Source organism: Callorhinus ursinus, unplaced genomic scaffold, assembly GCF_003265705.2.
Source record: "Callorhinus ursinus isolate GAN/ISIS: 27379988/994484 unplaced genomic scaffold, GSC_fseal_2.0 scaffold31, whole genome shotgun sequence".
Classification (NCBI taxonomy): Eukaryota; Metazoa; Chordata; class Mammalia; order Carnivora; family Otariidae; genus Callorhinus; species Callorhinus ursinus.
This window is the reverse complement of record NW_027397093.1, coordinates 8084701-8106566: the sequence shown is the minus strand read 5'-3', so window position 1 is coordinate 8106566 and position 21866 is coordinate 8084701.

The window sequence follows — 21866 nt, the reverse complement described above, 5'->3', positions numbered from 1 at the left end:
ATAGGTGTCGCTAGACAGACAACACGTGCGATCACAGAGGAGAGAGTCTGACATCCAGATTCGGGGGCCCCAGCTCAGACCTGCGAGGCCAGGCCCTCCAGGGCGGCAGCCTGAGAAGCTAAGCTGTTAACCAGCGCCCCAGGTGAGTCTGGGAAACCGCGACCCCCACACCGGGACTCTGAATGCAGCTTACGCGCTAAGCTTGGAGAGCTCCCCAGCACACCAGCCCCAGCACCACTCCGAGAGCCTCCGCTGCTGTGCTGGGAGTGGCAGGATACACCTGGGATACAGAGCTGCAGGAAGGCCCATCCAGGCTCTCAGGTACATCACTGCCTTCAGCTCAAACGTTGCCCCCTCTATTAGAGCCCAGGCCCCGAAGGCCCGGGGCCAAATGAGGCCACATTTTAGAGACTCCTGCACGTCCCTGACTAGACTCTGAGCTGCAGGAGGAGAGGCTAGGTTTGTTCATCCGTACTGGTGAACTCCCCCCTGTCGCCCCCTCCCTCCTGCTGACACTTTGGGGACTTTCAGTAATTGTCAGCTGAATGAATAAATTAATGACAGAGGGAGACAGACGTGTTAACAGCTCAGAGCAATTCAAGCAGAATGGAGTAAGTGCTAAATGGTGGTGGAATGAGTCATTATTGCTGACGGGGAAGGAAGAGGAGAAAGGCATTCATCGTCTCTCCTCTGCACTGTCAAAACAAATCCTTAACTCTTCCTCCCTCCCTGTCTCTCTCACGTTCAGAAAAGAGCAGAAAATGCACGTGGATAGTTTAGAGTATAATGCCAGAGCACACGCCCACAGAGTCACCCGCTCTCCCGCCGCCCAGGGTAAGAAATAGTCTTGTTTGGGACAGCCCATCAGCCCATCACCCCCCTCTGTCCCTCCAATCTCCGTCCTGAACCTGGTGTGAACCATTTTTGGCTTTTCTCTATAGTTTGGCCATGACTAAACAACACATTATCTAGAGTGGCCTGGTTTCGGATTTTCTAGGATTGCGCATTTTCTTCTGTGCCTCACGACCTTTCTGCAACATGATTTATTTAGAGTTTTGCCCATGTTGATGCTTGTGGTGGTAGTCTATTCCTTCTCTTGGTGGCATGGGCAATTCTATTGTGTCAACACACCCACTGGAAGCAGGTGAATCACTTCAGGAAACAGTTAGGCATTTACCTGCTAACATTAAAAATTGCATACCCGTGACCCAGCAGTTCCTTTTATTTATCTTTCTTAAAGATTTTATTTATTTATTTATTTATTTGACAGAGAGTCAGAGAGCACAAGCAGGGAGCCATTCTCCTGTTGATGGTCATTTGGGTTGTGTCCAGTCTTTGGTGATTACTCACAGTGCTGCTGTATGTGACTACTGATTGATGCACATGTGCACAAATCTCTCTCATGTATTTTATTTTTTTTAAATTTTATTTATTTATTTAATTGAGAGAGAGAGAGACACAGCGAGAGAGGGAACACAAGCAGTGGGAGTGGGAGAGGGAGAAGCAGGCTTCCCGCCGAGCAGGGAGCCCGATGTGGGGCTCGATCCCAGGACCCTGGGATCATGACCTGAGCCGAAGGCAGACGCTTAACGACTGAGCCACCCAGGCGCCCCTCTCTCATGTATTTAAAGGGAACTGCTGAGGGGCGCCTGGGTGGCTCAGTGGGTTAAGTGGCCGCCTTCGGCTCGGGTCATGCTGGGATTGAGCCCCGCATCGGGCTGTCTGTTCGGGGTGGGGGGGAGCCTGCTTCTCCCTCTCCGTTTGCCTGCTGCTTCCCCTGCTTGTGCTCTCTCACTCTCTGTCAAATAAATAAATAAAATCTTTAAAAAAAATAAATAAAGGGAACTGCTGGGTCACAGGTATGCAATTTTTAATGTTAGCAGGTAAATGCCTAACTGTTTCCTGAAGTGATTCACCTGCTTCCAGGTATTCTTATCTGGAGTTCATCACACTCGGTGGCACCAGGGTGGTCTCTCTAACACCAATTGAATTCACTTTCTCCAGGCAGAGAGTCTGAGGGAAACTAAAGGCAAAAATCATTCAGAAAGGCCACCAAAGGGAGTTAAGTCCAGAGTTTATTGGCTACTGTGACAGTTATGATTGTTTTGCTGTGAGCAACAAGACCTCCCAAATAATAGCAGATTAGACTAGAAGTATATTCTTCTCCCACATAAATGAAGACCACAGTTCAGCTATCTAGGTTGGTATAATGCTCCATGGTTTCTTCTATCTTGTTCCATTCTCTGCACATGACTTGAGCTGCTTAAACTTCCAAGAGGCTGCTTGAACTCCAGCCATCACATCTATATTCCAGCCAACAAGGATGAAAGAAAAAGAAAGTTTCCCTTTTTCTTTGAATACACTTTCAGAAAGTTACACAAGATACTTTCTCTTATATCCCAGTGGCTAACTGCAAGTGATGCTAAGGAATGCAGTCTTTATTCTTGTGCCCATATGCCAACAATAAGAAAAAAGAAAGACTGGATTTGTAGGACAATGAACAATCCCTGCCATAGATGTCCTTCCTCAGAAGAGCATGTCCAAACAGTTCTGCCTAATGCCCTCACCACGCAAACATACACACACAACATATCTCACAACACAAAATGTTGGAGAGAAAAACAGTTAACAAGGCCACATCCTTAAACGCTGCAAGCTACACTATCTCCTCACTTAGGAACGTGTGGTGCCCACATGGCCAGTTTTAAAGTAAGTTTTCAGACACCTGGGTGGCTCAGTCGTTAAGCGTCTGCCTTCGGCTCGGGTCATGATCCCAGGATCCTGGGATCGAGCCCCGCATTGGGCTCCCTGCTCGGCGGGAAGCCTGCTTCTCCCTCTGCCTGCCACTCTCCCTGCTTTGTGTGCTCTCTCTCTCTGACAAATAAATAAAAATCTTAAAAGAAAAATAAAGTAAGTTTTCCTCCGCAGTGATAGTTGTGTCATCCTCCTTTCTGGGTCCCCTACCTCTGTTTTTTGACGCTTAGAGCTTTTCTCCCGGGCCTCTCCTATGGACTGGTTCTGAAAGCCCCTCTGATACATAAACATGGCACCGAAACCCAGATGGGATGGCCTAGAAGCCTACACACCCAACCCAGCTAAATATAAGGTCAATGTATAAACTTAACCGCAAGCAAATCCAGTTCTAACATTCCAGATATCTCTGCCTTATAAACCTTCCAAGGCTCCAAGATACGACTGAAGTCTTGGCCGTTTGAGGCCCTTTCTAACCTGACCCTGACCTACCATTTTAGCTTTCGCTTCAGCCATTGCCAACATGGATCAAAATATAATGAGAATTATGATGGTGGTAATTCGTAACAATAATGATACTGAAAGGTATCTTTAAGTGATTGTGTATTTTGTGCCAGTTCCTGTGTTAGACTAATTGCTATACATTCTGTTATTTAATCCTCACGGCTCCCCTACAATGGTGGCATTTTTGCCATTTTATGGATCAGGAAGCTGAGGCTCAAAGGAGTCACAGAATTTTCCCAGAGTCTTCAGTCTGGTGTGATAATCAGAATCCTCTGGTCTGGTCAAACCTTAGTCACCTTCAAAAGTGCAGCTCAAGTGTCCTTTTGTGCGTAACCCACCCCCATCTCCACCCCTAGGCAAAATGAAATGCTTCCTCCTCTGTGCTTCCCTGTACTATGTGCATTCTTGTGTGTAGCACTTTCCAACAAATAGTCAACAAATTGTCCCTGGTACCTATTAGGATGGGTGACTATGTTCCCGTCTTTCTGCCCAGCTGTATCTGGGTATGTTGGTGGAAGGAAGTGTGTCTCTTTAAAAAAAAAAAAATTTATAATTTTAATTGTGCAAAATAGTCGTAACATAAAACTTACCGTCTTAACCATTTTCTTTTTTTTTTTTTAAGATTTTATTTTTATTTATTTGACAGAGAGAGACACAGCCAAAGAGGGAACACAAGCAGGGGGAGTGGGAGAGGGAGAAGCAGGCTTTCCGCCCAGCAGGGAGCTCGATGCGGGGCTCGATCCCAGGACCCCGGGATCATGACCTGAGCCGAAGGCAGATGCCCTTGTCTTAACCATTTTCGAGTATATAGTTTATTTTGTTTATTTTTTTAAAAGATTTTATTTATTTATTTGTCAGAGAAGGGGGCAGGGAGAGAGAGAGAGCACAAGGAGGGGGAGGAGCAAGCAGAGGGAGAAGCAGGCTCTAGCCTGACACAGGACTCCATCCCAGAACCCTGACATCATGACTTGAGCCGAAATCAAAGTCAGACACTTAACAGACTGAGCCACCCAGCCGTTCCCCCCTGCCTTTTTAAAAGATTTTATCAAGTGTACAGTTTAGTAGTGTTAAATATATGTACATCCTTCTGCAACCAATCTCCAGAACTCTTTTTATCTTGAAAAACTGAAACTCTTTATCCATTAAAGGACAACACCCTCTTCCCCCTCCCCCCAGCCCCTGACAACCACCATTCTGCCCTCTGTTTCTATGAATTTCACTACTCTAGGGACCTCAGATAACTGGAATCATACAATATTTGTATGATTTATAATTTACTTATTTTACTTAGCATAGTGTCAGAGGTTCATCTATTTTGTGTCACGTGTCTGAATTTCCTTCCTTGTTAAGGCTGAGTCTCCCAGTATATGTACATTTCACATTCTGTTTATCTATTCATCCATCAATAGACACATGGGTGGCTTCCAGCTTTTGGCTGTTGTGAGTAATGCTGCTGTGAACAAGGGTGTGCAAGTATCTCTTCGAGACCCCACTTTCACTTCTTTTGGGTCTATACTCAGAAATTGCTGGATCAGGGGTGCCTGGGTAGCTCAGTCGGTTAAGCATCTAACTCTTGATTTTGGCTCAGGTCATGATCTCAGGGTCATGGGATCGAGCCCCAGGTCAGCTAGGCGTGGAGCCTGCTTAAGATTCTCTCTTGCACCGGGGCGCCTGGGTGGCTCAGTTGGTTAAGCGGCTGCCTTCGGCTCAGGTCATGATCCCAGGGTCCTGGGATCTAGCCCCGCGTCTGGCTCCCTGCTCAGCAGGGAGCCTGCTTCTCCCTCTCCCTCTGCCTGCCTCTCTGCCTACTTGTGCTCTCTCTCTCTCTCTGTCAAATAAATAAATAAATAAATCTTTAAAAAAAAAAAAGATTCTCTCTTGCACCTTCTCCCTCTACCCCTCCATTCGCTCTCTCTCCCCCCCACAAAAAAAAAGAAATTGCTGGATCACATCTTTGCCAACACTTGTTTTTAATAGAAGCCATCCTAATGGGTGTGAGGTGGTTTACTTTATAGAATTCTTGCTAAATGAGCCCAGACCCTGGCATATCAGAGTATTTATGGAGTGAATGATTCAACCACAAATGGATGAGGTAGTTTTGTTTCCAAGGGTTTGTTTGATGAAGAAATAGTATCCAATAGTCTGGTGTCTTTTCTGAGCTCAAGAGCTTGAATTTGGATTGTTTGGCAGTAAGACTGCACATTCTCCATACAGTGGTGGCTTTGCCCTGAGCCCCAAGAGGTTGGCTTCTGCCTGCCAGGCCCCAAGGCCCCCCTCAGTCCTCTTGGTGAGCAACTGCTGGAGGTGGGGGGGAGAGGCAGTTTCTCCTCAGAGTCACTTCCCCAACCTGGCTCCACTCTGCACAAGGCAAACAAATCCAGGAGAAAAGAAATCAGTGGCCTTGCAAAAATCCAAGGACCCCCAGCCCACCAAGGTTGCTCTAGGGGCCGGGGAAGGGGAAGGGCAAGGGCTGGAGCCCAGTCCCCCTCCCCCCCCACCCCAGGGCTTAGGGGGGCAGAGAGGAGTCACATTTCAGGGACTCTCCCAAGCTGACTTGAAAGCCCAAACCAGCAGCGGCCCCTGCTCTTGAGAACTCCTCTGGGTGCCTGCAGGCTTATGCTGGGCTGAGTCACTTCCTCACCTTAATTCCCCCTAATACCTTTCCTTTCTCTGCAGCTTTACTCCCGGCACCACGGTCTGAGTGTGGGATGTCTGGGGAAGCTGTGCAGGTGGGTTGGCTGAGCGGTCTGCCCACATATTGCAGACAGGACCACGACTGGAGTCAGAGGATGTGGGGTGGGAGGGGCACAAGTGAAGCCAGGTTTGTTTGCTGAAGCGCATCCTATCTCCGTAGGCAGCTTTATCTCTGGAAGCCTGAGCACAGGTCAACAGCTCCAGGCAGGAGTCTTGAGGGGCAGGAACAGGGGCTAGAGGGTGGAGCAGAGGATGGAGGGGAACAGAGGAAAGGGTGGGGAGCCATGGCCGCTCTGCGTTCCATCCCGAGCCACGTCGTCTGGAGAACAGGACCACATCCTGAAGGTCAGGTTCAAAGGTTACGTTATTTGTGCCAGTTTCCTGGATGAGTCTAAGGAGGTCTCGCTATCATCCTGCGCCTATTTCTGGAAGCACCATTGTTCCTTTTATACCTGTAGGCACTCTTTCCTTCCCTGTCTGCAACTAAAGTTTTCTTTTAGGATCCTGGATTCTTCATTTATATCTTAGCATTGCTTCCTGTGTCTGCCTGCCTCCGCTTGTACGTTCTAAGATAGAAATCAGGGCAAAGTTTTGATTTCTAGTAAAGTGATTCATCCACATAGCTCAAAGAGTCAAACAGCGGTGCAAGACTTATGAAAAAGAGGCTTCTCCCTCATCAGAGATGTCCACCTTCAATTGTTACGGCTCATTCTCACCCCAACAACCCACTAAGTCCTTTGGCCCGATCCTTCCAACATCGCCATGTAGTAATTTGGTTAGAGCAGCAGTGTGTGCTGAGAGCATGGGCGCCAGGTAAACATAATTCCCCTGGGGTTCTACTATAAGCTATGGATGGACTGTGAGGGCTCCCCTTTTCATGCACAAGGTGTTTAGTTCCCCCAGAGTGACTGATTATCCCCCCTCCTCCATTTGCTTCGTTTTCTTTGTGCTCCATGCCAAACTCTCTCAGTTGTTGAAATCTCTCCTCACTCCACTCAGATGATATTCTACCAATTTAATTTCCTTAATGAACCGTCTCTTGGGGTTTTGTGACCTCGTCTGACTGGGGCATGTTTGTCTTCTGGGTCCGCTACATTGCTCTCCTCCTGCAGTCAGTCAGCCTTCAGAGGTATCCTGCAGGATTCTCTACACTTCAGCCTGGGTTAGATTCCTGCTTCCTGTGCTCTGTCTTTTCTCCTTCTTCTCCTTTTTTTTTTTTTTTTTTTTAAAGCAATATCTAGGCCCAGCGTGGGGCTTGAACTTACGACCCTGAGATCAACAGTCACATGCTCCACCGACTAAGCCAGCCAAGTGCCCCCTCCCCCCGCCCCCACTGTCTGTCTTTTGCTTGGTTTACTGCCTTATTCTGGTGAGACATCCTCCAGCAGCCTCCTGAGTCCATGAAAACAACTTTTTTTTGTCTTAAATGACTGAAAATGTCTTTCTCTACTTTCAAACCTGATTGATAATTTGGATGGATATAAAAATTTTAAGTTGGGGTTAACTTACCTTTAGAATTTTGAAAACATTGCATAAGTGTCTTCTAACTTCCAGTGTTTCTTTTGAGACATTCAGGCCATTATTTCTTTTTTTTAAGATTTTATTTATGTGACAGAGAGGGAAAGAGAGAGAGAGCACAAGCAGGGGGAGGGGCAGGCAGAGGGAGAGGGAGAAGCAGGCTTCCCGCTGAGCAGGGAGCCCGATGATGCGGGGCTTGATCCTAGGACTCTGGGATCATGACCTGAGCTGAAAGCAGTAGCTTAACCAACTGAGCCACCCAGGCGCCCTCAAGCCATTATTTCTGATCTGTTCCCCCATCCCTTTGAAAATTTGCAGAACCTTCTTTTTGTCTTCTGTGTTCTGAATTATGATGATTTTTCGTGATGTGAGTCTGTTATCATTCATTGTGTCAGGTATTCAGTGGGCCTATTTATTTATTTAAAGATTTTATTTTTAAATAATCTCTACACCCAATGTGGGGCTTGAACCCACAACCCCAAGATCAAAAGTTGCATGCTTCACCAACTGAGCCATCCAGGCCCCCCTCTGTGGGCCCTTTTATTTATTTATTTATTTTTAAGATTTTATTTATTTATTTGAGAGAGAGAGAGAATGAGAGATAAGAGAGCATGAGAGGGAAGAGGGTCAGAGGGAGAAGCAGACTCCCCGCCGAGCAGGGAGCCCAATGCAGGACTCGATCCCGGGACTCCAGGATCATGACCTGAGCCGAAAGCAGTCACTTAACCAACTGAACCACCCAGGCGCCCTCTGTGGGCCCTTTTAATCTGGACATGCATGTCCTTCATGTTTGGGAAAAATTCCTTCAAGCATTTTTTTGATCATTCCCTCCACTTCATTTTCTCTGTTTCTGCTTTTCTGGAACGCTTGTTGTTCAGAAGGGGGAGGGGTCTCCTGCATTAGCCCTCTAATTTTCTTGTCTATTCCCTTCAATTTCCCATGTCTGTGCTTTTGTGCTACTTTTGGGGGAGATTTCGTCACCTTTATCTTCCAATCCTTCTATTGAGTTTTTTAGTTCTGGTATTTAAAAAAGTTTTTTTATAAGAAAGATGACTGCTTTAATATATTAGGAAAAATTTTACATAAACTCTTACCCATCCCTGCTCTAACTGGTAATAAATGCAGGATTTATTGCAAGGCATGATATTTTTAATTAATTTATTTATTTATTTGAGAGAGAGAGACACAGTGAGAGAAGGAACACAAGCAGCAGGGGTGGGAGAGGGAGACACAGGCTTCCCGCCGAGCAGGGAGCCCGATGCGGGGCTCGGTCCCAGGACCCTGGGATCATGACCCGAGCCGAAGGCAGCTGCTTAACGACTGAGCCACCCAGGCACCCCATGATATTTTTAATTTTAAGAGTTTCTTTTTGGGGGCGCCTGGGTGGCTCAGTTGGTTAAGCATCAGAGTCTTGATTCTGGCTCAGGTCATGATCTCAAATCCTGAGACTGAGCCCCATGTAAGACTCTGCACTGGGCATGGGGCCTGCTTAGGATTCTCAGTACCCCTCCCTCTCTGCGCCCCCCCCACTAGCGCACACACGCTCTCCCTCTTTAAGAAAAATAAATAAAATCTTTTTTTAAAAAAAGAGTTCCTTTCCCCTTTGAATGGTCCCTTTTTATATTTATTTATTTGTTTGTTTTTAGAGAGAAAGTGCACGAGCTGGGACGGTGGGGAGGGGCAGAGGGAGAGAGTGAATACCAAGCAGGCTCCAAGCCCAGGGTGGAAGGGACACAGCGCTTGATCTCAGGATTCTGAGATCATGACCTGAGCGGAAACCAAGAGTCCGACACTTAACTGATCCACCCAGGTGCCCCTGAATGCTCCCTTATTAAAAAAAAACAATAAAATTGTGTTTTTGTTTTAGTGTTGTATGTACATGTATCTACTATCTATATAAAATGTCCAATACGTATATTTAATAGTATCGTGTTCTTGTTTTAACAACGCATTATATTTTTAAAATCTCTCTAAATATATTCATGATAGATTTTTTAAATTTTATTTTAAAAATTGTTCTTCATGCATAAACTGTTTTCTCTAATTTTTTTTCTCCACTTATGTTTAGTGTCTGCCTTTTATGGCAGGGGCTTTCATCAGATGACTGGTAACACTGGTTATCTGAGTGAGGGCACTGAAAAGCCAGTTGGAAACTCTGAGCGCGTGGCTGGAGCTTTTTGGCTGGGCGCTTTTCTGCGGGGGATCTGACTGAGCCATATCATTGATGAAAGCCTGGTATCGGCATATCCTCAGGGCTTTTTTCTTGGGCTAGTCAGGTTCCCCAAAGTAGGCTTCCATGGATCACCTGGAGTTGCAGGGTCCTGGGAGCCAAATGAATAACGTACGCTGGGGCTCCACACTTTGTCAATACTTGCTCGATACCACCCTTTAAGTACGGAGCCCCATGACTAGCTTAGCCCAGTATCTTCTAATCTGGAGACCCTCTGGTTTACTTTCTCCTGAGAATAAACTTTCAGTTTTATGCAATGTTTTGTTTTGTTTTTTTTTTTAAAGATTTTATTTATTTGACAGAGAGATAGCAAGAGAGGGAACACAAGCAGGGGGAGTGGGAGAGGGACAAGCAGGCCTCCCGCAGAGCAGGAAGCCCGATGCGGGGCCCGACCCCAGGACCCTGGGATCATGACCTGAGCCGAAGGCAGACGCTCAACGACTGGGCCACCCAGGGGCCCCTTAGGCAATGTTTAGATGGGAGAATAGGAGTGGGTATTTGGGGTGTCTAATTTCTTCGTAAATTTCCAAACAGTTCTCCTGTTCTTAGCCTGAACTTCACCGCTAGTGCTGTTACCACCATCTCCTGAGCCTTTTGGAGATTCCGCGAAGTAAATCTAGTTGCCTTTCGATTCTCCCCCCGCTGATTTTAGGATTCGGCTGCCTTGGACCTGCTAAATTTGTTGCCACTAATGACTTTGCCAGCTTCCAAAGTTGAGTAACTGTGTTGCCGGCTCCATTACCATTTCTAACGCCCGGACCCCTCAGGTCTTTGCCAAGGTCAGTCCACTGTGGCTGGGGCCAGACTCCAACTCTCCCAGCACTGGCCAGCCTCTGAAAGCCCCCCTTCAGCTGTTCTCTGCTCCGTCCCCAAGTCTACACTGTTGCTAGGTGGCTTACGGGTCGGCCAAGCCTCATGGGGTTTTTTGAAATAATCAGCTCTGCTGGTTTAAAATACAATATACTGATTTACTTACAATAACATTCACTAATTTTAAGAGTACCACTTTTTTAAGACTACCATTTTGACAAGGGTAAACAGGTCTGTAATCTTCATCACAACCAAAATATAGAACATTCCCATCCCCCCAGAAAACTTCCTGTGCCCTCAAGGGGGATTTTAATGTAGATTTTTGGGGTTCCTTCTCTGCATTTCCTCCTGACCCCCACCCCCACCCCCGCCTTGGCAGCCTTGCACCCCGATCTGCTTTTCCCACTGAGTGAGACTGCCGTGATCTCCTTGGACATGATTTTCCACAGTTTAGATGTTCTCAAGGCGAACGCTGAGGTAAACTTTCTCTTCATGATCACAGCCCCGCCCTTGTTGACAGGTGAAGAGTTGTTTTAATGTATTTTGTCCAGCCTCTATAGTTGCTCACAATCGGGTCAGGAAGGATAAATGTGATTCCAACTATTCCATCACACCTGGAACCAGAAGTATAAAATATCTTCCTAAATACACATTTTATACCTTTTTTTTTTTTTTTTCCTGACTAACTCAGAGAACATGAAGAAAAGCCCCACTGCCAAATCTTCCCTATGGTCATCAGGCGGGGAGCGCTTGCGTCTAGAGCCTTCCTGGACCTTGAAGATCCTGGGGGTCCTGAGAGCATGGATCCGGTCAGGGGCTCCGGGGTTGTACTCTCTGCTACGTGCTCACTGGGTGGCCTCTGGCCACTCGGGAGGAGGTGGGTGTTGTAATGGTTCCATCAGCCACCCAGAAAGCCTGGTGACTTTAGAGTTAGAGGCATCAGGCTTTGCTTGTTGGCTCCAACCTTTGCAGTGTGGCCTGGGAAAGTGATAGAACCACGCTCGTCCTCGGTGGTTTCTCATTTACAAAAACAGGGAGAGTATACCAAACTCAGAGGATCATTTGAAGATTTAAGGACAGCATTTAATATGTTCAGTGGGGTTCTTGCTACATAACCCAATAAACCAAACCTGTTAAGCAAAACCTGATCAACAGTGGCTGTTGATTGTTACTTTTGTGGACACAAAGATGCTTTATACCCTCTTAAGTACCTGGTGGGCCTCATCTTTTGGACAGCCCAGCATCTAAATCTCTCCTTCCTCCACTGAGTGAAGACCTTTCCTTGCGTCCCATTCCCCAGGACAGGAATGACAGATCCTTAATCTCCCTGCCCTTGGTCCCTGGTGGCCCGTGTGGTCAGCTGGATGCCCTGCAAAGGGAGAATGGAGTCATATTTTGGCAGCAGGGGCTAGGCCAGCACCAGGCCTGCTAGCACGGTGTCCCAGGCCACGCAGGGGATGGGGGTGTGACCCCGGCTGGTTCTCTGCTGCTCTTTGCCCTTGGGTTTTGCCTTTCTTCTCATTGTGAAGCCCTTCACCACCTTTCCAGCCTTCGTGATGATGCTGTGAGCTGCCCGAGAGGTTTCCAAAACCAAACAAAACAAAACGTTTCCGCATCCTTAGCTGGATTTGGTTTCTATTGCTTGTCACTAGGAATTCTGACTGAAACACCTGATGCCAAAGACTAGCGAATTATCCAAAACAGGGCAACGACGTTTGACATGCCAGGGAGACCAGAAAGCAAAGGGAGCGTGCTTGCCCTCTTGGTTGCTCTTGCAGTGTTAAGAGCAGGCCTCTCGTGAACAAGGAACACCAAGAGTCAACACAAAGTTGACCCTTAGGAGAAAACAAACACAAATGAAAGAGATAGCATTTTCTCCTATCACATTAGCAAATATGCACCCATGAATATGTGTGCGTGTAATTAAATTAAAATAGCTGGTACTAATACAACCCTGTAGGTTAACTATACCAGAATTAAAATAAAAATACAATAAACAATACAATAGCTGGTGTGGCAGGGAAGCTCACGTTCCAGGCATCTCACAGACAGAGCACTCAGCGTCCGAGGGTCCTGAGGAACCCCAACAAGTATCTCCACCTCACTGGTGGAGAAACACTTGAAAGATGGCTTCCCACTGCCCTGAGCAGCTTTCCTACAGGACAAGAGAGGCAACAGTAATGACTCCCACACGCACTGGTTTGTTGGAAAGTATGACTTGGCTGTGCCTTTAAATGAAAATTGTGGTAAAATATACATAACATAAAACTGATCACTTTAACCATGGTTAAGTGGACAGTTCGGTGGCACTCAGTACACTCCCATTGTTGCAGGACCATCAACACCATCCATTTCCAGAACTTTCTCATCCTGTGAAACTGAAACTCTGTCCCCATTAAACAACAATTCTCCATTCCCCCCTCCCTTCAACCCCTGGCACCCACTGTTCCGCTTTCTGGCTCTGTGGATTTGACTCCTGTAGGCAGCTCATAAAATTGACATCATACGGTATTTGTCTTTTTTTTTTTTTTTAAGATTTATTTATTTATTAGAGAGAGAGAGTGGGTGGAGGGGCAGAGGGAGAGAATCTTCAAGCAGACTCCCTGCTGAGTGTGGAGTCCGATGTGGGGCTCCCATCCCAGGACCCTGAGATCATGGTCCGAGCCGAAACCGAGAGCAGGGCGCCCAACTGACTGAGCCACCCGCGTGCCCCAGTGTTTGTCTTTTGTGATGGGCTTATTTCACTCAGCATGATGTCCTCAAGGTTCATCCCTGCTGCCACATGTGTCAGAATTTCTTTCCTTTTTAAGCCTGAATAATATTCAGGCTTAAAATAATATGTATGTACCACATTTTGTTTATCCATTCATCCATCAGGGGACGCTTGGACTGATTCCACCTTTTAGCTGTTGTGAATGAAGCTGCTATGAATGTGGGTATACAAGTATCTATTCCTTTGTAGTCTGGATGTTAGCTCAGTTCTTCTTCCTTTGAGATTTAAATGACATTGGCTTAAGTGCACCCATGGCCTGACCCCCCCCACCAATAGCAAAAATGAATGGGAACCTTCTTTGACACTGTCACAGTATCTAGGAACCCTGTCTCACTTTCTGGAGACCACAGTGACACTATTTCTGGAGCGCTAGGTGCTGTTCTAGGTACTCCACAAATCTTACCTGTTTTAGTCCTGGCAGTAGCCCCATGAAGTGGCTGAGGGCCACTGCTGGCCCCCTGGGGTCTTTTTACGCATTAAAAGATGCTCGTTCTTATCGGAGGGGGAGACGAGCCATGAGAGACTGTGGACTCTGAGAAACAAACTGAGGGTTCTAGAGGGGAGGGGGGTGGGGGGAGGGGTTAGCCTGGTGATGGGTATTAAAGAGAGCATGTGTTGTAACGAGCACTGGGTGTTATACACAAACGATGAATCATAGAACACTACATCACAAACTAATGATGTAATGTATGTTGATTACATAACATAATAAAATAAAATTAAAAAAAAAATAAAAGATGCTCGTTATTGGGGCACCGGAGTGGCTCAGTTGGTTAAACGTCTGCCTTTGGCTCAGGTCGTGATCCCAGGGTCCTGGGACCGAGCCCCGCATCGGGCTCCCTGCTCAGTGGGGAGCCTCCTTCTCCCTCTCCCTCTGCAGCTCCCCCTGCTTGTGCTCTCTGTCAAATAAATAAATAAATGCATAAATAAAATAAAAAAATAAAATAAAATAAAAGATGCGTGTTCTTCTGGGCACATGCGTAGCTTGAAAAGCAAGGCAGGTGCTGGATTAGTGTGCCTACTTGGGCCCTGGGCACAGCCCTCTTGTGCAAGCCACAATCGATGATAAATATAACACTTGTGGGGCGCCTGGCTGGCTCAGTCAGTGGAGCATGTCACTCTTGATCTCGGGGTTGTGGGTTCGAGCCCCACGTTGGGTGTAGAGATTACTTCAACATAAAATCTTTAAATAATAAATAAATAAGCTGATAACCTGGGTTTATGGATGAGGAAAGGGAAGCACAGAGATGGAGGGGTCTGCCTGGGGTCACAGGGGGCCAAGGCAAACTTAGAGCAGAATGGGGCCTGCCTTCAACCCTTATTTGTAATTACGTATGGTGGGGCCAAAAGATCTGGAGATTATTGTCATTGAAAATATAGTATGTGCACAGCATGGTGACTGTCGTTCACAGTACTGTATTGCATATCTGAAAGTTGCTAAGAGAGTAGATCTTAAAAGTCTTCATCACAAATAAAAAAAAATTGTAAGTAGCATGATGACAGATGTTAGCTAGACTTCCTGTAGTGATCATTTTGCATATATACAAATATTGAAACATTATGTTGTACACCTCAAACTATTATAATGGGATATGTCAATTATAGCTCAATAAAAAGGAAAGGGAGTATGTTACTCACACTTCCCAAGAGGAGGGGCCGTGCCTTCCCAGGGCCACACTGGGAAGCACCAGAAGGCAGATGTGAATGGAGAAACATGGGCAGGAGGCTTTACTGTGGTTTCTGCAGGAAAGATGGGCAAGACAGAGTAAGCAGGCATGGGATTGGCTAGGTTGAATTATTTCAGTGGGCTCTGGGGTGGAGGGCTGTCTCTCATTGCCTGGTACCTGGCCCTGGTGTGATTAGGGCAGGGGAATAGTAGCAGTGATTTGGGCGCCTGGCTGGCTCAGTGCAGCATGCGACTCTCAGTCTTGGGGTTGTAAATTTGAGCCCCACCCTGGGAGTAACATACTCCCTTTCCCTTTTATTGAGCTATAATTGACATATCCCATTATAATAGTTTGAGGTGTACAACATAATGTTTCAATATTTGTATATATGCAAAATGATCACTACAGGAAGTCTAGCTAACATGTCAGCAAAATAATTAAAAAAAAAAAGGTGGGGCGTCTGGGTGGCTCAGTCAGTGTTTGCCTTCGGCTCAGGTCATGATCCTGGGGTCCTGGGATCGAGTCCCACGTTGGGCTCCCTGCTCAGCAGGAAGTCTGCTTCTCCCCCCCCCGCCCCGGCTTGCTCTCTCTCTCTCAAAAATAAATAAATAAAAAATTAAAAGAAAAGGTGATTGGAGTCTGGGCTCTGAATTAATTGGTTAGCATACGAAAAGTGCACTAATAGGAGAATCCTTTATTATCTCCAGGATTTGGCTAGTAGTCCTGGGAGGGGAGGTCTCTCTGGGTCCGTGAGGCCTGGAAATGTCACAGCATCAGAATAAAGACATGCTTCCCACAAGGCCAGTGCGCGGGTTCTTAATCACTTTGCCATCCCTCCTTAACATTTTCTCTGGTCAGTGGCTTTGGGACTTTTACTTTTCTTTCCTTTTGCCCCTTTCTCCAAGTGAAATCTTGAGGCCACCCTATTTGTTAAAGAATGCTGCTCTGGCTGAGTCCCGCTGGGCAGAGGGCATGATATGAAGCCCCCAACACCCGGCGCCCACTCATTTCAGAAGCAGCCCGAGAGGCCCTGCTGACCGCCCTTAAGAGAGCAGAAGGTGTGCCCGGAGGCTGGTGGGGAGCTGGGACCTGAGAGCAGACGCTACCGGTTGTGTGACCTTGGGTTAGTACTTGCCCTCTTGCTCTCTCGTTTAAACAGCTTTACTGAGCTATTACCCACACAGCATGCAATGTACTCACTTAAGGTACACAACTTAGTGGCTTTTAGAATACTCAGAGCCAAGCATCTATCACCACAATCAATTTGAGGACATTTCCATCACCCCCAAAGAAATCCCACCCCCACTGGCAGTCACCACCCAATCTTCCCACCCCACCCCCAGCCCCAGGCAATCACGAACCTACTTCCTAACTTCATAGATCTCCCTGTTCTGGACGTTTCATGTAGGTGCAATCATTTAATATGTGGTTTTGCGTGGTCTTTGGTGAGGGGCTTCTTTCACTTAGCATGACGTTTTCAAGGATCATCCACACTGTAGCATGTGTCAATGCCTTTTTTTTTTTTAAAGATTTTATTTATTTATTTGACAGAGAGAGACAACACAAGCAGGAGGAGAGGGAGAGGGAGAAGCAGGCTTCCCATGGAGCAGGGAGCCCGATGCGGGGCTCGATCCCAGACGCTTAACGACTGAGCCACCCAGGGGCCCCGCCTCCTTCCTTTTTATTGTCAAATAATACACTCCTTTGTGTGCATGTGGCACATTTTGTTCATCCATTGATGGACGTTGGGGCTGTTTCCCGTTTTTGGCTATTTCATAGAATGCCGCTGTGAACATGCACGTCCAAGTTTTTGTATTAACGGCTTTTTTTAAAAAAAGATTTTATTTATTTATTTGACAGAGACACAGCGAGAAAGGGAACACAAGCTGGGGGAGTGGGAGAGGGAGAAGCAGGCTTCCTGCTGAGCAGAGAGCCCGATGTGGGGCTCGATCTCAGGACCCTGGGATCATGACCTGAGCTGAAGGCAGACGCTTAACGACTGAGACACCCAGGCGCCCCAAAGGCTATTTTCTTCTTAAAGATTTATTTATTTATTTGGAGGGGGAGCAGAGGGAGAAGCAGACTCCCCGCTGAGAAGGGAGCCCGATGTGGGGCTCGATCCCAGGACCCCTGGATCATAACCTGAGCTGACGGCAGATGCTTAACCAACTGAGCCACCCAGGTGCCCTGTATTAATAGCTATTTTGAACTCTCTTGGGGATCTACCCAGGTGTAGAATTGCTGGGCCACGTGGTAACTCTATGTTTAACCTCTTGGGCAACGGCCAGACTGTTTTCTAGAGATAACGTTATGGACTGAATGTTTGTGCCCCCGCCCACTAAATTCGTATGTTGAAGCCATAACCCCCAGTATGATGCTATTAGGAGGGGAGGGCTTTGGAAGGTGCTTAGGTTTAAATGAGGTAACGAAGGTGGAGCCCTATGATGGGATTAGCGCCATTATGAGAAGAGGAAGAGACCCCAGAGTTTCTTCTCTCTAGCATGTGAGGATACAGCAAGGTGGTGGCTGTCTGCACACGGGCCCTCATGAAGAACTGAATATGCTGGCACTTTGATCTTGGACTTCCCAGTGTCCAGACTGTGAGAAATAAATGTCTTGTTCAAACCACCCAGTGAGTGTGATTTGGTTGTAGCAGCCCCAGCTAGGGCACAGTGGGACCATTTTACAACTGGTGTATGAAACTTCCAATTTCCCCACCAGTAGTGTAGAAAGATTCCAATTTTTCAGCATCTTTGCAAACACTTGTCCTTGTTCATTTTTTTTTTTTTTTTAAGATTTTATTTATCTGAGAGAGAGAGCACGAGCAGGGTGGGGAGGGGCAGAGGAAGAGAGAGAAGCAGACTCCACTGAGCAGGGAGCCCAACACAGGGCTTGATCCCAGAACCCTGAGATCATGACCCAAGTTGAAGGCAGATGCCCAACCTACTGAGCCACCCAGGAGTGCCCCCCCCCTTTTCTTTCTTCATGATAGCCATCCTAATGGGTGTGGGGACGTGTCATGGCTTTGGTTTGCATTTCCCTGGCGGCTCACTTTCCGTCTCTTGGGCCACTCCCTCCTCCTCTGCTCAGGCAGAATCTAGAGCTTCTTCAAAGGTCTCTCTGGTTTGATGCTCTGAGAGAAGTGTTTCCTTTAGAACCCCGAAGATGTGCTGCTGTGGTTGGGGATTGGGAGAGTGGATGAGGGAAAAGAAGAGGAAGAGAAGGGGGGTGATGCTAGTGCTCAGAGATCCCTCCAAAGAGCCCCAGTCACAGAGCGAGCGGGACTTTGGCTTTCATCCAGTCCAAGCTGCCAAAGTCTTACAGGGGAGGAAACTGAGGTCCAGAGGTGTGATAGTCACCTGACGGTGCTCAGTGTGCCACCGGCAGATCAGAGGACTCCGACCCGCTCGGGGGCAGGGAGAGTCCCGGGTTTGATTCCCACTTGTCTGGGCTACCGAGGGCCACTTTCTGAATCAAGTTTCGCCATCTGTGTAGTGGGTTAATACCTACCTTACGGAGTCGTTTTGAGGATACAAGTATTTAATGTAGTAAATGCCCTGTAAATAATTTTAATATGTGATACTTACATACCTATGATAAAAGAAAGTCCAACAGTACACGAAGGAGCATACATGAAAACTAAGTCTCTCTCCTTCACCCCCTTCTTGGGGGCCACCAGTTTCTAGTTTCCCGTTTTTCCCTTTAGATAGATTCTGTGCAGGCGGTAGAAGTTATTTATCACACAGGACCCTAGACTTGGTGGAGATCATTAACTTGCCTGCCTTTCCAGGCCGGTCTTTCCCACCCTGCCCTTTCACCCCCTCCCCCTGCCGGTCCAGAGAACCGTGGGGCTCCCTCATTTGTCCAGGTCCCCCTTCCCAAGCCCCATCCACCTGGTAATGATTTCCTAGAGAGTCTCCCAGGGGTCTCCATGGGGACGTTTCCTGCTCCAATCTCCATGGCAACTCTTCAGGTTGCCATGGTGACACTTAAGTGATTATTTGGAGACACTTAAATAAATCACCCACGGTGGTATATGCTGGAAGTGTTTGGCTCCGACTCTTAGGTTTGGGGCCAGGGTTGGGGCCCAGGCCTTCAGGCAGGAATGGGAGGCGGTGGGGAGGCGCTCATCCGCCCCGTTGCCCCTGGTTCTAGCGCTGCGAGGGGCCCTCTCTGGGCAAAGGTGGAACTGAGCCTTTGGGGAAGTGGGGCGAGGACAAGCAGTCAGGCTTGTGCCGTTCTTTTGTCCTTTTGAATAGAGACTCTGCGGCAAGGAGGGCACCCTTAACGGGATCGCGGGCTCGGGACAAGGGGCAGCTTTGAGAAAGCCAGAAAGTGACTGAGCAGGGTCTTAAATCTGGGCTGCTGGGCTCCAAGGGCCTCACTCCTTGATGCTAAATACTAAGAAGGAATTGAAGATTGAATCCAGTTCTTCATTTATTCAACCCACTACATGCCAGGCACTGTGCTAAGTCTTGAGGATATAGCAGTGATTGAAACAAACTGAACCACCCATCCTCACGGAGCTTACGTTCTACTGGGGGAGACACAATCAGCAAAATAATTAAAATACACAGGCCAGGGGCGCCTGGGTGGCTCAGTCGTTAAGCGTCTGCCTTTGGCTCGGGTCCTGATCTCAGGGTCCTGGGATGGAGCCCCGCATCAGGCTCCCTTCTCAGCGGGGAGTCTGCTTCTCCCTCTGCCTCTGCCTGTCTCCCCAGTTGTGCTCTCTTTGAAATAAATAAAAATCTTAAAAAAAAATACACAGGTCCGACGGTGGTTTACAGACTGGGAAATTGGGAGTGAGAGCAGACAACACTGCTAACGCCAGGCGGAAGTGACCACTCGAGTCTTGGCTAGCTCAGCCCAGGACCGTTTCTGCCTGACCAGTGGATTTTTCAGCAATTCCCTGAATCCACACGTACCCTGAGCGTACTTACTGAAGGCTGAATAAATGACTTGAGCACCTGGGAGGCTGGTGTAGTCTACCTGGGGAGTTTGGTTAATGTTATTCCTAATGCCAACCTTGGGTTGCTCCCAGACTTGCATGTGGTGAATTGCTCAGGCCTGTTCTTTGGTGCTGGAGCCACTGAAAGCTACAGGGGCAGGATTATTCTCACCCCAGCTTCCCCTGGACACAAATCCCTTCTCTAGGAAAGGAGTTTGGAAGCACAGGCCCCAAGCATACAATGTACACAGAGTGTACTCTGTGCCAAAAAGCTGCTGGAGGCCATGAGACTCCATCTTTCTCCATTAGGCACCCTCCGCCTTTTCAGAGTGTGGATCCACCACCTTCTAATAGGCCTGGGATTTGGGCCAGGTGAAGAGGCCACAGAAAATGCCTTCTGGACAGTTCAAGCCCCAAGAGGTGTTCACCGGAAAGTTCCCCTGGACCGCGAGTGGGGGAGGCGAGTGGCCAGCCTCAGGAGGCGCAGGAGGCTGAGACACTCCCTGGGCCTGGGCTTAGCCCAGATGACAGTTTGAAGTTTCTAGAGAGGATGCGATTGGTCTCCTGCTGGTGGCCCTCAGCCCTCAAAGGGGGCAGGCTCCCCTTCCACAGGGGCTCTCTGCACTCCAGTCCCTCTGCCCAGAGCCCCCTCCTCTGAGGCCTGCTCAGACCACCGACCAAAGCAGGCCTATACATTCTTTATCACTGTACTTCTTCCTTGGCTCTTAGCACAGGGTGTAATTGCATACTGGTTATACGCTCTTTCACTAACCTGTGCTTTCCAATCTCAGTGAGAGCCACAAGCCACATGTGGCTATTGGGCACGTGGACCTTGAGATGTGCTGTGAAGTATAAAACATACCCTGGGTTTTCAAAACTCAGTGTGAAGCATGTAAAACATCTCATTCATAATTTTTATACTGATTACACACTGCAATGATATTTTCGATGTGAATTAAAAAAATATATTGTTGACATTAAGCTTACATTTTTTTTTAATGTATGGATGCTAGAACATTTACAGTTACACACATTTCTGGTGGACAGTTCTGTGACAAAAATTAAATCCACAAGGGGCCATGGAAATTTTGTCCACACCTTATACCCAGCACCTGGTGGTAGGGGAGCAATAGTCAGGGTTATTTATTGAATGTGTGTTTGACAGTTACATTTTCCATCAGCCCAGAAACATTTTGAACAGCCTGCTAAGGGAATGTGTAATTTAAATGTCAGTTTATTTGACAGATGTTGGCGGGGATGCGGAGAAAGGGGAACCCTCCTACACTGTTGGTGGGAATGCAAGCTGGTGCAACCACTCTGGAAAACCGTATGGAGGTTCCTCAAACAGTTGAAAATAGAGCTACCATACGATCCAGCAATTGCACTACTGGGTATTTACCCCAAAGATACAAATGTAGGGATCCGAAGGGGTACGTGCACCCGATGTTTATAGCAGCAACGTCCACAATAGCCAAACTGTGGAAAGAGCCAAGATGTCCATCGACAGATGAATGGATCAAGATGTGGTATATATACACAATGGAATATTATGCAGCCATCAAAAGGAATGAGATCTTGCCATTTGCAAGGACGTGGATAGAACTGGAGGGTGTTATGCTGAGCGAAATAAGTCAATCAGAGAAAGACATGTATCATATGACCTCACTGATATGAGGAATTCTTAATCTCAGGAAACAAACTGAGGGTTGCTGGAGTGGTGGGGGGTGGGAGGGATGGGGTGGCTGGGTGATAGACATTGGGGAGGGTATGCGCTATGGTGAGCACTGTGAATTGTGCAAGACTGTGGAATCACAGATCTGTACCTCTGAAACAAATAATGCAACATATGTTAAGAAAAAAGAAGAAGAAGATAGCAGGAGGGGAAGAATGAAGGGGAGTAAGTCGGAGGGGGAGATGAACCATGAGAGACGAGGGACTCTGAAAAACAAACTGAGGGTTCTAGAGGGGAGG